Genomic DNA, 14,238 nt, shown 5'->3' on the forward strand with positions numbered 1-14,238 from the left:
ATGTCCAAGAACCTTTTGCGAAACGCGAAAGCGTGATGAGAACGATATGCTCACTATAGTCTTCACGCGGTAGCCCCTAACATGAGAAGTTCCCTCTGTATTCCTGTCGGCAGCGTTGTGTTGTTCACACGCACCATTGCCATTCTCTCGCTCTCTCTCTCTCTCTTCCTTTTTTTTTTTTTTTTTCTGACAGGGTCACGATGAAAATACAACCAAATTATTTCTTCATACGAACACACGCAGTCCTCAGGACGTTCCCACAGTGTCATCGTGCCCTCGTCCTTCGAGGTTATACTCAGAACGTCCTGAGGATAACCCTCTCGGACTGTCTGTGAAGAGTCATTCAGGTACGTCCTGTGCCTGTACCTGTGGGTAGCTAGCGGGACGAGAAATATTACTTTGTTTAGCTTCCCAGAAAACACAAGCCTGTCCCAGGGACGTCTATGGGACGTCCATCTTTGGACTGCGCGGACATCCAAGGGCACGGACATCCAAGGGGGGCAAGGGCCCCCGCGCCCTTGCCCCCCCCCCCCCCATGAACTAGGGGAGGGAACATGAACTAGGGGAGGCGCCGCCTCCCCCGGGAAGTCCCGCTAGGAGACTGACAGCAACCTTTGGGGCTCGGCGCGCACGGGTCAAAAGAGCGAAGAGGCACCAACTCCAAAAATGCATCTTGCAATTTGTAAAATATGTATCCGCCCACCATACTCATTATCACAGTAGAAGGTGAGGCGAAGAAACAGAGGATGACACAATACATAGCCCTGAATTTCGCCCAAAGCAATCAGACCAATGAAACGAAGCAGACGAAAAGGTACCAGCAGCTGCCAGTGAGGTGTAGCGGTAGGATCTTCGGAACGCATATCCGTTGGGGCGGGTTCAACTCCCGCTGCTCCATCTCATTGACCATATTCATTATATGGCGCGCATTTCGGGTCAAACACCGAGGATTCAATGCATTTTGTTCCTTTTGCATTCATTTATCAAAGGCGTGATGCCTTCAGTTGTGCACATGTTCACTGTTTATGTTCTTTCTGTTTTTTCTTTTCTTTTTTTCTGCGCTTCCTTCCTCTTATTTCTATACCAGTTCTACATACATCACAGGATATCCCGCCAGAGTGTGTGATTCTTCAGCTTTAGTTTTGTGTTCTTCATTTTTCTTTCCTTCTTTTTGTTTTCTTTTGCTTTCTTTATTCTTTGCCTCTCTTCTCTACCCCCCTTACACCTTTTTTTTTTGGAATAACAAGCCGACATCCATCTGCCTTACCTTTCCTTTTTTTTTTCCCTTAAAAAGCCCCCCCCCCCCCCTCCCCCGTGAAAATGAAAACTCTCTGCCTCTGCTGGGAGGTACGTGGGTTCGAATCCCGGTGCCGGCTGTCTTTTTCTGGGGTTTTTCCTCGGTTTTCCTCAGACGCTTTTAGTTCCCTTAGAAGGACGCACATTCCCCGTCAGTCGTGACGTTGCCCACATATGTGCTGAGGCCGACAACGACGAGCCCTTTCACCACCAAGTCTGGTCTTTTGCGCGTTTATTTCGCGAAAAAACATGAACGCTGGCACAGCGCGAGTATATGCCCGCAGCGGCAACGTGGATGCACCCGCACTTTACCCGCATCAAGTCACATTATCTACCCGCAAATCCGAGATTTCCGCGGGAACACCCGCAGCAGAGAGAAAAATGAGCCAAAGTTTGAAAAAATGGTTCAGCGCGCACCAAAAAGAAGGACTGCATAGTGTTACCAGTGGTGTGAGGATATACTCAAACTATTTTTGTTTTCTAATCCATTAATTAATTCAGTCAAATTAAATAGTCTGTTTGTTTTTTTAATTACTTATTATAATTATAAGGATTAGAGCCAAACTGTCAATGAGAAAGTTGTAACGGGCGATACAACGACACGAAACCCGTTGATTGCAACTTTGTACCTCACACAGATCCTTTTTTTTTTTTTTTTTCTGCCCGGCTCCAACTATCGGGTTTGCAAAACAAAAAACCGACGCGGGACCTGTCGCAGACGCGCGAGGAGCGCCGCATCACAGCGCTCTCGAGCGTCCTGTTATGGAATGAAGACTAGTCACAGTTCTCATTGGCGCTTTGGCTTGACAATTTGACTGGGCACTGACTCCTCGCGCGTCTGCGGTTTTCTTGGGTTTTCCTTAGACGTTTTCAGACATATGTCGGCACAGTTCCCTTAGAAGTCGGCCCAGGACGCACATTCCCCCAGGGCGTCAGTCGTGACGTTGCCCACCTCTGTGAGGCCGACAACAGCGAGCCCTTTCACCACCACCCACCACCACCACCACGCGCGTCTGCGGCAGGCCCCGCGTCGTTTTTTTTTTCTTCGTTTTTTTCCTTTCCATATCCGAAAGTTAGTCTTTGGAGCCCGGAAAAAAAGCATCCATTACAGGTACAAAGTCGCAATCAACGGGTTTCATGTCGTTGTATCGCCCGCTACAACTTTCTCATTGATCTAATCCTTATAATTAAAAAAAACTGACTAATTAATTTCGCTTAATGAATTAATTAACGACAAAACAAAAATAGTTTGAGTATCCTCACACCACTGGTAACACTATGCAGTCTGTCTTTTTGATGTGCGATGAAACATTTTTTCAAAACTTTGGCTCATTTTTCGTGAAACACCTTGTATATACTACTACTACTACTACTACTACTACTACTACTACTAATAATAATAATAATAATGATAATAATAATAGTAATAATAATAATAATTTTATTTAACCACAACTTGTGATTTGGACCAGTGACAAAAAGCCACTAAGTGTGGCTTGACGAAGTCACTGGGCCCATGCAGCAGCAGCAACAACATACAATACGCATGTACATATCACATTACATTGATAAGACACAACGGTAATGCCAGCATGTCACACACAACACACATGTACATGTCACATTACATTGGTAACATACAACGGTAATGCCACCAGCCATGAAAAAAAAAAAATGTAAGCAGGTGGTCTCACGCAGAAAAGTGATTTCTGATTTATTCTTTAGAACTATTTAAAATATCAAGCTTAATAGTATTCAGGAGCTGCGGAAGTCTATGCTGTAACCTCTGCTCACCGTATGATGTCCTACGCCTACGGTGAGCAGAGGTTACAGCATACATAAATGATGCATTCATTATTTGTCTGGACACCCCTCCCCACCCCCACTCCCTACCCCCTACCCCCAAAAAAGGAACGGCCGTCCGCCGTTGGGATGGTGGTACACTTTGGACAAGTGTTTATGGAACACGGCACTGGCGTATTTCTCCATCTCAGAGGCCCCATGTTAGCTATCCGGAAGAGATCGAACAAGAAGCGGGTGACCGGCTATTCAAACCATATCTCAGTATGTGTGCCCGATCCTGTTTGCTGCTAGGGTGCCGTACCAATGGAGAAATGCAGCACCCCGGTGCTCCGTAAACTTTTGTCCCACGCTGTACGTTTGATGAATAAATATGTAATTCACGTGGCGCCATTGAACTTCGGCTGAATCCTTATGTCCTATAACTCATCACTCTTCTCTGTAATTCATAACAACAGTATTCTTTGTTCATACTCCGCTTTTTGTATCTCCTCGTCGAGATAGCTAAGCAGACGCGAAAACAGCCTCACGTATGGGGATTTCTTGACGGAATAGGGAAATTCTCTGATGCCAATTCTGCCCCATGGGGAATGCCGTGAGGGCGATGCAGGCGGCAGGCTCTCCACGGGGCTGACAGTCCTGGGACAACGGTGGATGCCGGGTGTGCCGCGAGAGGCTATCGTTCTCTGCATTCCGTTCACAGTGTCAGCTTAACTACGGAGAGTTTAATTAAGGAAGTGAAACGCACCATTTTCGCCTTCAAGTACACAGCTGTGTTTCATTGTCACCTTGGGAACCCTTCGCCGAAACCTGGAGGTTAGTGTACAAATGGCGCCAACGTGTTCTTGGTCAGTAATTTCAAGCGTGGTTTTCCCATGACAAATTCTGGTATTGTTTCAATGGTACTTGGAACATAGGAACTTGACTTAGGTGTGCCGATACGTAAGTAAACGACAATACTGGACATTGTGCAGTCCTTTACGACGCATTGTGCGAGCTTCAAAGATGGCGGGCCGGTATCCGCTGCGTTTGAAACCGTTGGCGCCATCACTATAGTATATAGGGAAAGAAGGCACCTGAACAGCTTGTATTCACGATCGTAATTATTGTATGTACTAGCAATTGACAATTCTACGACTGCTTTTGTGAAGCAAGTAGAAGGGCAGCTTTAGAACATATTCGTTACTGATGGTGAAGTCGCCAAGTCACTGCCATAGTCTTGGGACAAGGTTAACTGCTGCTCTTGTGCGTCGCGAATGGAAGAGGAGGCGGCAGAGCTCTAAATCCCAAAGGCTCCAAAATCCTATACTTAAATAAACAACATTTTTGTGAAACGTGCCATATAATTTGCAGCAAGGAACCAGGAAATAACTTCCGAAGTCCGGAGGTCCGACCTTCTAACATGGCATCAGTGCAACGTAGATGATGTGTGTACGTAGATTCACTGTGATTCAGTGAAGTGATAGGCGCTGCGGTGTTGTGTTAGTGAGTGCAAAGGTATGCGATGTGATGGTGTTGCAGTAGTAGTGTTGTGCGTTCAAGTTTTATATCGTGTAGTGATGAACAATAAAGAAGTGTGTGCAGTGTCGTGTAATTTATTTTCTATTTTTTCAATTTCGTATTAGCGCCGTGAAGCAACCCCGGCTATGAGCGCCGTACAGACGTGGACAGATGGAGAGAGGTCAGTCGCAGGTCAAGAGTGGGACAAAGGGGGGTTAGAATGCGTCCTAAGCCGACTTCAAGGGGAACTGTACCGACATTCGTCTGAAAAGTCTTCGGAAAGCCCAGGGAAAACCTCAGACAGCACAGCCGGTGGTCGGATTCGAACCCATGCACCTCCAAGTCTCGGCGCGGAAAGCGATCACCCTAACCAATATGCCACGGGAGCTTGTGTGTGTAATTTATTCCAAGGGTGTGTAATACGGTATTGTGTTCTACACCTGTGCATTAAAGTTTTCCTTCGTGTTGTGATGTGCAGGCATCAGTGCAACGTAGATATGCGTTATAGTGTACCGTGATTCAGTGAAGTGATACGCGCTGCCGTGTTGTGTTAGTGAGTGCAAAAGTGTGCGATGTGATGGTGTTGCAGTGTAGTATTGTGCATTCAAGTTTTATATCGTGTAGTGACGAACAATAAAGAAGTGTGTGCAGTGTCGTGTAATTTATTGCAAGGGTGTGTAGTACGGTATTGTGTACTACAACTGTGCATTAAAGTTTTCCTTCGTGTTGTGGTGTGCAGCAACGATAACAGCAATCAAGAACTGTGTTGTAAAAATGTTGTGCTGTGTTGTGTGGTGACCCAGTGCTGTGCTGTGAAATAAGCACAAGTTGGTGGCCCCTTTAGTGGTGTAAAGCAATATTCTAGAGATCCTCAAGGTTTTTCCTTCTCCCCCTCCCCAACTAGTGGACCGTTGTGCTGTCCCCCATGCAAGCTCAACTTTTGTGTGTGTGGTGTGCTGTGGTGAGCAAGTGCCATTCATAGCTGCAAAGGGTGATACAGAATAAGCGTGCTGTGAAGCAAGTGCAGTGTCATGCAAAAGTGCTACACAGTGAAGTGTGATGAGAAGCTGCTTAGCAAAGTACAGTACAGCCTACTGTCCATCTGGAGAACACAGAGGTGAAGTGCAGTTTATTGGGTTGAAGTAATATTAGAGCATCTGTGTGTGCAGTGCTGCTGTGTGGTGTCTTCAGAGATGAGGTGTGAAGTGAAGTCAATACACTTAAAATAAGAGCTTTCCACAGCTAAAGTGTCGCACGTTCGTGTGCATAGTGTGAGGAAGCAAAGAAATGAAAGTTTAAGCACGCCAACGGAATCTGCACACAAATGATTCATAGTGAAAGTGTTGCGCACAGTGATCAGCAACTGCAAATTTACACAAGTGTTTCTGTACCTTGAGTGCGAAGGAACTATGCAAATAGTATGAAGATCAGAAGAAGGACAATGGGCCTGTCATCATTTCCAGAAAAAGGTAGGTTCACAAGAAAGAGGTACGTATCAAATAGTACTCATTCAATTTATTCATGTGGAAATAAAGAGATTAAACAGCAGTGTCTGCAGTTCCTTACTCACCACATACCAGGAGGAAAGGTAATTTAATGCTTTTTTATCCTGCTTCAACTTTATTTGCCCAACATTGGTTCAGGCAAGATGGTTGGTCTTCTGTACTAACAAGAAAAATGAATTCACCTTTCTTGATAAGGAAACCAGGAATGTCACACATGGTTCCTGTCTAGGTCCATGGGAAGAAAATCTGAACTGATACAGATCCAAAGTTGAAAGTTTGGAAATGGTCAGGACGTTTGCTTCATTCCTCGCCATTAGCTTCACTCTGAGCAAATATTCTTTGTAGAGAGGTTATTGTTGGATGAGACAAATTAAATTTGCATTGTCTGCATACAACTACAGAAGTATATAAAGATTCCAGTAAGGTCACTATAGTGTTTACATTTATCGAGAATGTCACTGGTGTTTTCTTCGTTTGGTGGAGGAATCCGAGTGCAGTTGCAGAAAGAGCAGGTGGCACTGCAGTAATCGACACGTGGGCCTCACCATAACCTGGTGGTTACTGTGGCACAGGGAGCATCCCAATGAAGACTACTGAGGGATGCTCATGTTTTCTGCGGTTCACCCTCCCCTCCCCTGGGTGCACCAAGCAGCCACTCCAGAGCAGGCAGACCGCACCTCCCCCATACATCACCCCCCTGTCTATCCGATGCTAGTATGACATACAGGGTGCGTCACGTAAGACTGACCAGCATTTTTATAAAATACCTATGAGAGCAGCATAGATGTTGTTTTTGCAGTTGAGTTCTACGGCCAGGTGGACATCCTCTCAAAGAAAGTGTGCAACTACAAGATGACTGCCTAAAATTCATTAATTAACTTTTTAATTAGGGGATTTGGGGGCAAAAGCAAGATGGCAGATTGAGAGACTAACCTCATGTTTAACAAATCCTGAAATCCGCACGTGCGTTAAAATATGAAAGATAATGCAAGATGATTTATAAGGCAAATTGAGGCTTTGTATGTATTTGTCCCTTCTATGTTGTTCCAGCCTCAGAACATCAGTTCTTTCATCTTTCACGTTAAAATATCCATCCCCGAATTTTGATATGCAAATGAGCCGAAACCGCGGCGACTGGGAACGCGGGGAGTACAGCCAACGCCACCTAGCGACAGAAGGCCTGCTTATACTGCCTCCTCTCCCTCCTTCGCTACGTGGACACAAAGTCAGAACCTGAACAGAAGTTGGAACCTGTAGACCTGAATCTGTACACAAAAAGTGCAACACGCTTTCCAGAAAATGAGTCTTGAGAAAGATGGGACAGTTTTGCGCTACTTTAAAGTTTTTCCATTTAGTACGCGGGACGTTGCAACCACTACTCGCAGACGACGGTGGTTCGTCTCCATGACTACGACCGCTGAAAGCTCGTTCGTGATTGGCTACCGCCGGTGGAAACACGATCCTGATTTTCTGACTCTTAGTTGTTACGTCATGTCAACGAGTAAGCAGGCATTCTCTATCTAGGTGGTGTTGGTACAGCCTCATTCAGCGCTCATTTAACGTCAGAGGCTCTGGTCAGAGGGTGACGTGATTTGGAGCGGTGGAGATAATTGGAGTAGGTGTCGCTCGGCTGGCTAGATAAACCGCTTTCCGGCCCAGATAAACATCCGTCGGCGAGGGTGACGCGCTCCTCAGCCTCAGGCGCGCTTTTTCGATTTCGACTCATTTGCATACCAAAATTCGGGGATGGATATTTTAGCACACGTGCGTATTTCAGGATTTTTCAAACGTGGAATGCTGCTCTCATAGCCTTTTTATAAAAATTCTGGTCAGTCTTACATGACGCACCCTGTATAGCGGAAGCAATGCGGGTTTTCCGGCGCTCCGCTGTGCAAAGCGTGAGATGTGCAACCCACGACCTACTAGATTATAACGACCATGTCAGGCGCACCCCTTCTATGCGCCGCATTTTTGGAAGGTAGCGGTGGCGCTTCTGATCGTCCCAGTTATTGCTTCCTCAACTTCTACAATACTTTGTACTTCAGCTTACCTTAGTATTTCTCTACAAGCGGTGGACGTTCCATAGATGTTTCATTCTGAGGTTGATTATCATCATCATTCTACGCGTTTTCATAGGGGCTATCGCTGTCGTCTGCTATGGTAGTCGTACACACGCTGCGCGTTCAGAATTCAAATTTCCATCGTCCAATCGTGTTGTGCCGATCAGTAGCGCCCCTGGCGGGTCGTGCGGACAGGCTCCTCATAGGGTTTTCTGATTGTGACATGGTCGTTATAATCTAGTAGGTCGTGGTGCAACCACACATTTTCTCACGAACTACTGGAAGTGTTCTTAAAGGGTTGTGACTCTTTGATATGATTTCTCCACGTCCCAAACGGAACAAAACTTCCCGTGGTGTTCCTGGGGATATCCTTTCCATAAAAATTCGGATCTCCCTGGGAGACAGACATTTTTCCGACGGACGTCCCCCACATCTCCGAGTGGCCACGGTTTGGACTTCCCACAAATATCCGTCGTGTGTCCTCACAGGAAGTTACAAGGAAATACCGGTACGTTGCGCGGACTTACTTGCGTACGTGCTCAGGGCCCTGTATTTTCTCATTATTATTGATACTGTTTATTGAGCTGCAGCGAAAGTGGACATGTTCTTACTAGGCCTCTAGGCGTTTTTTTTTTTTTTTTTTCTGCCATTTTGTTTCAGCTTCGGCCACTCCATCTTTCTTTCTCTGTTGCTCCTCTTTGTTTGTTTCTGGTATTTCCGTTACGAACAATGAGCACCAAGTTTTAAGAAGCAAAAAAGCTCTTAGAACCATGAAGATCACTTTGAAAGGCAGTGGCACATCTTTCCAAAGCGAAACCAATACTACTACATATTGCTTGTCTCGCGAGCTTCCACGAATTCGAGAGTCCTGTTTGCCTGCGAGTCAAACTAAAGGGTGAGGTGTTTAAGTTTAATGCGATTGCGTATACCGATAACACTGGACTGACGAACTGCCTGGAGTATTAGCTCACTATAACAATAACGTCTGTGTTTCTTACTGCTTTTGGTTTGAGACATTCAGTTGGTTCAGGGAAAGTCGAACTCACGCCGCGACACACCTTGCCACGTTTCTCTCTCTCCTGTGATAATGCTCCATGCAACATCCAGTCAGGGACCCTATTTGGACAGTTCGTCAAACGGCCGTTACGGTACATCCTGCGGATGTACGGTTAGGGATGTCCATTCATGTAGCTCCCAGAGATGTCCATCTGATATCCATTTCAGGACATGGACGTTGGAATCTATTTCGAACGTCCGCAGGAGATAGTGTTCTGTCTGTTGTGTCGTGCTTGACGAGATAGAAGACCTCGAACCGACACCTTGTCCGTCGACGTGACGTAGCAACTATAAGAGTCAGCCAATCAGGACTGTGCCGTAGCCAACCGCGAACGTGCTTTCAGCGGTCGTAACCATGGAGATGAGCCACCATCAGCCGCATGGGCAGTCATTGTCGTTATGGTGGCCTCACCATACTGCCGTCTACGAGTAGTGAACGAACGTCCCCGCGTACTAAAATGGGAAAACAAAATAAAGCGCAATACGGTCCCATATTTTTCTCAGGACTAATTTACAGTGGTCTCTTAACCACTTGGACTCTCGCTCCCCCCCCCCCCCTCTCAAAATTGCTTGAGCCCTGGCCAAATCCAACCCACCAACGATGTGCCCTCAAAGCTCTTTTGACATTTTTGGACACCGTAGAACTTCGAACCCTGTTGTTAAGGGGATCATTATTTCATTTCCCACGTCACCATGAGCAATGGGGTAGAGTACCGCCCCTGGCGATGAAACTCCCCATTCATCATCTTAAAAATAAAGTTGTTGTTGTTGTTAGTCTACAGGTTCAAATTTGCGAAGTTAGCTGTGTCATTTGCGAGTTCTTGAACAGCACGACGAATCGTGGAAGCAGATGAATTTTGACTTTATGTGACACGGAGCGAAGGAGGGAGAGGAGGCATTGAGCAGGCCTTCTGTATCTAGGTGGCGTTGCCTCGAACACGCGTATGCGTCAAGATCTGACGTCAGAGGAGCGAGCGCCACGGTCATTTCCATTGGTTGTAGTAAGCACGTGACCTCTCTCTCGCACTGCCTCACTGGCGGAGGCGACTGCAGTGACGTCAGAACCGGATGAGTTTCGGTATTCGAGGTGCCGATTATCTGAGCGTCTTTGCCACCTTGCTGTAGAACTTGAAATGCTGGTTCACATCGATGCAAATAATTTGTGTTTCACGTTTGTTTGGAGTACCTTGCCTTGAAGGCGGCAAGTTCCGATCTACGTGGACCACAAGCCGTTAACCTACGCCTTCGTTTCGTCACGAAGCGACCCGCGCCTCGTGTGATTGTGCAACTTTCATTCGTCTCGCAGTTCACCAACCACAGACACGCGTAAACGGATTCCACACCACCATGATGGACACCCTTATCTGTATACGCAGCACTCGATCCACAAGAAATGTATCAAACAACCAGCATATACGCTTCACCGTTGAGGCGTAGTCTAAAAAACAAAAATATCAGCTCAAACCTGCGTTTCGGAGACGTTCTCCTCCACTGCCCAACAACGACAGTCGTTTGCGACCAGCACATCTGCAGCTGCTGCCTTCACGAACACGTGGGTTGCTAGTTTCGGAGTCCCATCCACCGTAACCAAGGGCGCATAGGAACAACGCAACGCGTTCGGATGACAGCCTACCACGCGACGTGCGTAGTTGGAGATATTTCACCGAATTTCAACGCCCTTCTAAACCTTCGTTTGCTTACAGAACACCGCGGTTTGTCCAAAACAAGTACGAAAGTACATATGTAACTTACCTTTGACTAGGCACAGGTATGCGATTGCTGTAACTTCCCAATGCGAGAATGTCTCAAGATTCAAGGTTGTTCGGGTGGGGATACTCTGTACGGCGACTGAACGACACAGCACGCTCAACATTCGCAATACAGAACACCGCTGGCAAAAGGATGAACCCGGCGAGGATATTCGTGACCTTTCCTGCCCGTCCTGAAGAACCACTGGGCTGTACGGTGCAATGCAGTTAGGGCGCGCAGCGGTTTAGCCAGAATGAATTCCAAGCACAGGGAGCGCTGCAAGAGATTGCGGGAGGGGGAGTTATCACAGTTACGTTCGAGTTGTAACAGCGTTATGTACGAGGGTGGTTCCATAAGTTTCCGGCCCGACCAACTTTTAATAGTCATAGAGACGAAACAATTGTATCACTCTTCGACATAGTCACCCTTAACTTCGATGCACTTTTGACACCTTTCAACCAGCATTCTTATACCCTTGAAAAAAATAGCCCGAAGTTTTGTCCGCAAAATGCTGGAAAACTGCCTCTTGCACCTCACTATCATTTTGAAATCTCCGTCCTCTGAGATCCGTCTTCAAGTTTGAGAACAGGAAGTAGTCACTCGGTGCCAAGTCTGGACTGTAGGGTGGGTGGTGGATTTCTTCGAAGCCGCACTCCTTCAGTGCAGCCTTGGCAACAGAAGCCGTGTGGACAGGGGCATTGTCCTGGAGCAACCGGACACCTCGACTCAACCTGCCGCGCCTCTTTTCCTTGATGGCGACTCGCAGTCGGTGCAGGAGTGAAGCATAATAAGTCGCATTCACTGTGGTGTTCCTCTCTTTGAAGTCGACGAGGAGGATCCCGTGACAATCCCAAAATATTGTTGCCATGATCTTCTTTGTGGATTGTGTGACCTTGGCTTTTCTTGGGGGTGCTCTCCTGGTTTGCGCCATTCCATCGACTCCTTTTTCGAAAGGGGATCATAGTAGAGCACCATAGTCTCATCCGTTGTGACAATTGACTTCAATATTTCTTCTTCGTTCTCTTGACAGAGCTCCAAAAACTCTTTGGCACAGACGACGCGCTGTTGCTTTTGAACTTACGAGAGAAGTCGTGGCACCCATCTCGCACTGACCTTTTTCATGTGAAGGCCCTCGCCGATTATGCGAAAAACCGTTGTTTTGGAAAGCCTTTCTGAGATTTCCTTCACCTTCAGACGCCTGTCGCTCAGCACTTCCTCCTCGACAAGAGACAAATTTTCTTGTGTCACCACTTCCACTGGACGACCATGGCGTGGATCATCTTCAATGGACTCTCGCCCCAGTCGAAACTGCTTAGCCCAGTCTTTTACCGTTGTGTACGACGGAGAGGCTTCCCTGCTTTAATCAAGAATTTTACCACAGCGCGGAACTCGATTTTTTCCATTTTAACTGAAGAGTGCACCCTGGCTGTTTGAAATGCCGCTCTCCAACCGACAAAAGCATGAAGAGGGTTGAGGGTGGTGCTCCGGCCCTCCAACAGATGGCGCCACGCGTCCTTAATCGCATTTTCAAATTCGCGCGCATTTTCTACCTCGGGCCGGAAACTTATGGAACCACCCTCGTATCATTGCCCCTTTGCTGCTTTCCTTCCCTTGACGCGCACACCACACAGGGGTGCACAGGAAAGAGAGGGGTGGTGGTGTAGGGAAATCTGGAGTTATCACTGAGGGCGCGACAAACAAGGGAATGCTGCAGGAGTAAAACACCCGATTTGGGGCTCGAAAGGTAGGGATGATGCAAAAAGACGTATAAAAGAGGTTGACTGAGGGCATCCAATAAAAAATAGAAAAATAAAAGTAGCATGTCCGTTCATAATGCGCAAATAAAAAAAGAAAGGAAGCTCTCAGGTGAGTACCTGTGGACATTCCTCATTGAGATTTTACGGCGAAGACAGTTTTCAATATGCTGTACCTTGGCTCGTAACAGCCGCGCATGCAATACAGCATGGTACTAAGCACGAGCTCGTAAGTTCTTTCTTCACAGAGCCCCAACGCTCGCACCAGTGCTGTCCGGAACTCCTGAAGATTGTGCTCTATCGGGAGAGGACGAGGTGGCCACTGTAAGCGCGGGTGTTATGCTCACTGTCTAGGTATTCCTGCACAACAGCGGCTCCATGTGGACGTGAGTTATAATCCATAAGCATGGATTGAAGCACACCCGTGAGTCGCCGGACATATCGTAGCAAAATGACATCGCGGTTTATCCATATGCTGTATAATCACGAATAACGCTGTATATGCATATATACGGTTCGGTTTTAAAATGACTATTCGTACAGCCCTACTAAATTTGGATTCGTGAATTAGCAGCACACAGGCCCTCTGTTTCGTCCTCATATAATGATACCACTCTCACGCGCCGGTATAGAGAATCAACAATGTTTTGCGCAGTGCGTATAGTCACGATTCCTTACCTCTTTGCGGGGGTCTAACGCGCCCTTGGGTACCCTATCCTCGTTACTTTTGATCATCATCCTTATCTGATTCCTTAGCGCTTCTCATGCCAATTTTTCTTGTTGGGAATTATCTACAACGATAGTTCGTGACTTTACGTCGAAAGAGATCCAGGTGAATTAGCTTTCACCTCTGAATCTCTAACAAGCCGTGCTGTGCAAATGATTTCCGGCAAGATCTACTAGCATAGTAGAGCATGAAGTGATCTCCGGAAAACCTGAGTTCTCGGTGGAGAATGGCTCTCAAGGAGGACTTTTATGCCAAAAATATCCGTCTTGTCATTTTGCATTCAACGCGGGCACAAAACAGTTCAACGCAAAAAAAAAAAAAAAAAAAAAAAACACGCGAGAGGCCTGATCTCACTTGAACCAGTCGCTCCGAAGTTGTACCGGTTGTATAGCTTGGGACAAAACCTTACGGAAACATATAGGTGGCGTGCATATGACCTCACACCAGAGCTTTACCCGTGCTACAGTGGCTGTACCCGTGCCTTTTCCCTCTTTCTGGTGAACAGGCGCACCTCGCCCATATACGCATGCTTCTTTTCCCTCTTTCTGGTGAACCAGCGCACGTCAATGCACCCCACCTATAGAGGAGGCACTGACGGAACACGGCACTGACGTATTTCTTCATCGGAGCAGCTCCCAGCTGCTTGCGCAGAAACGTAGGGTTTCTGAGCCAAGACACCAAGACAATGTAGTTGCGGGCGCAGTTGACGCACCACGACCTCACACATTCTGCCCCCCCCCCCCCCCCCCCGGAAAATATCCTGGCGGCGCTCCTCGTGACCGGCTATTCAA

The sequence above is a fragment of the Ornithodoros turicata genome, chromosome 1 (genome assembly GCF_037126465.1).
Source record: "Ornithodoros turicata isolate Travis chromosome 1, ASM3712646v1, whole genome shotgun sequence".
NCBI lineage: Eukaryota > Metazoa > Arthropoda > Arachnida > Ixodida > Argasidae > Ornithodoros > Ornithodoros turicata.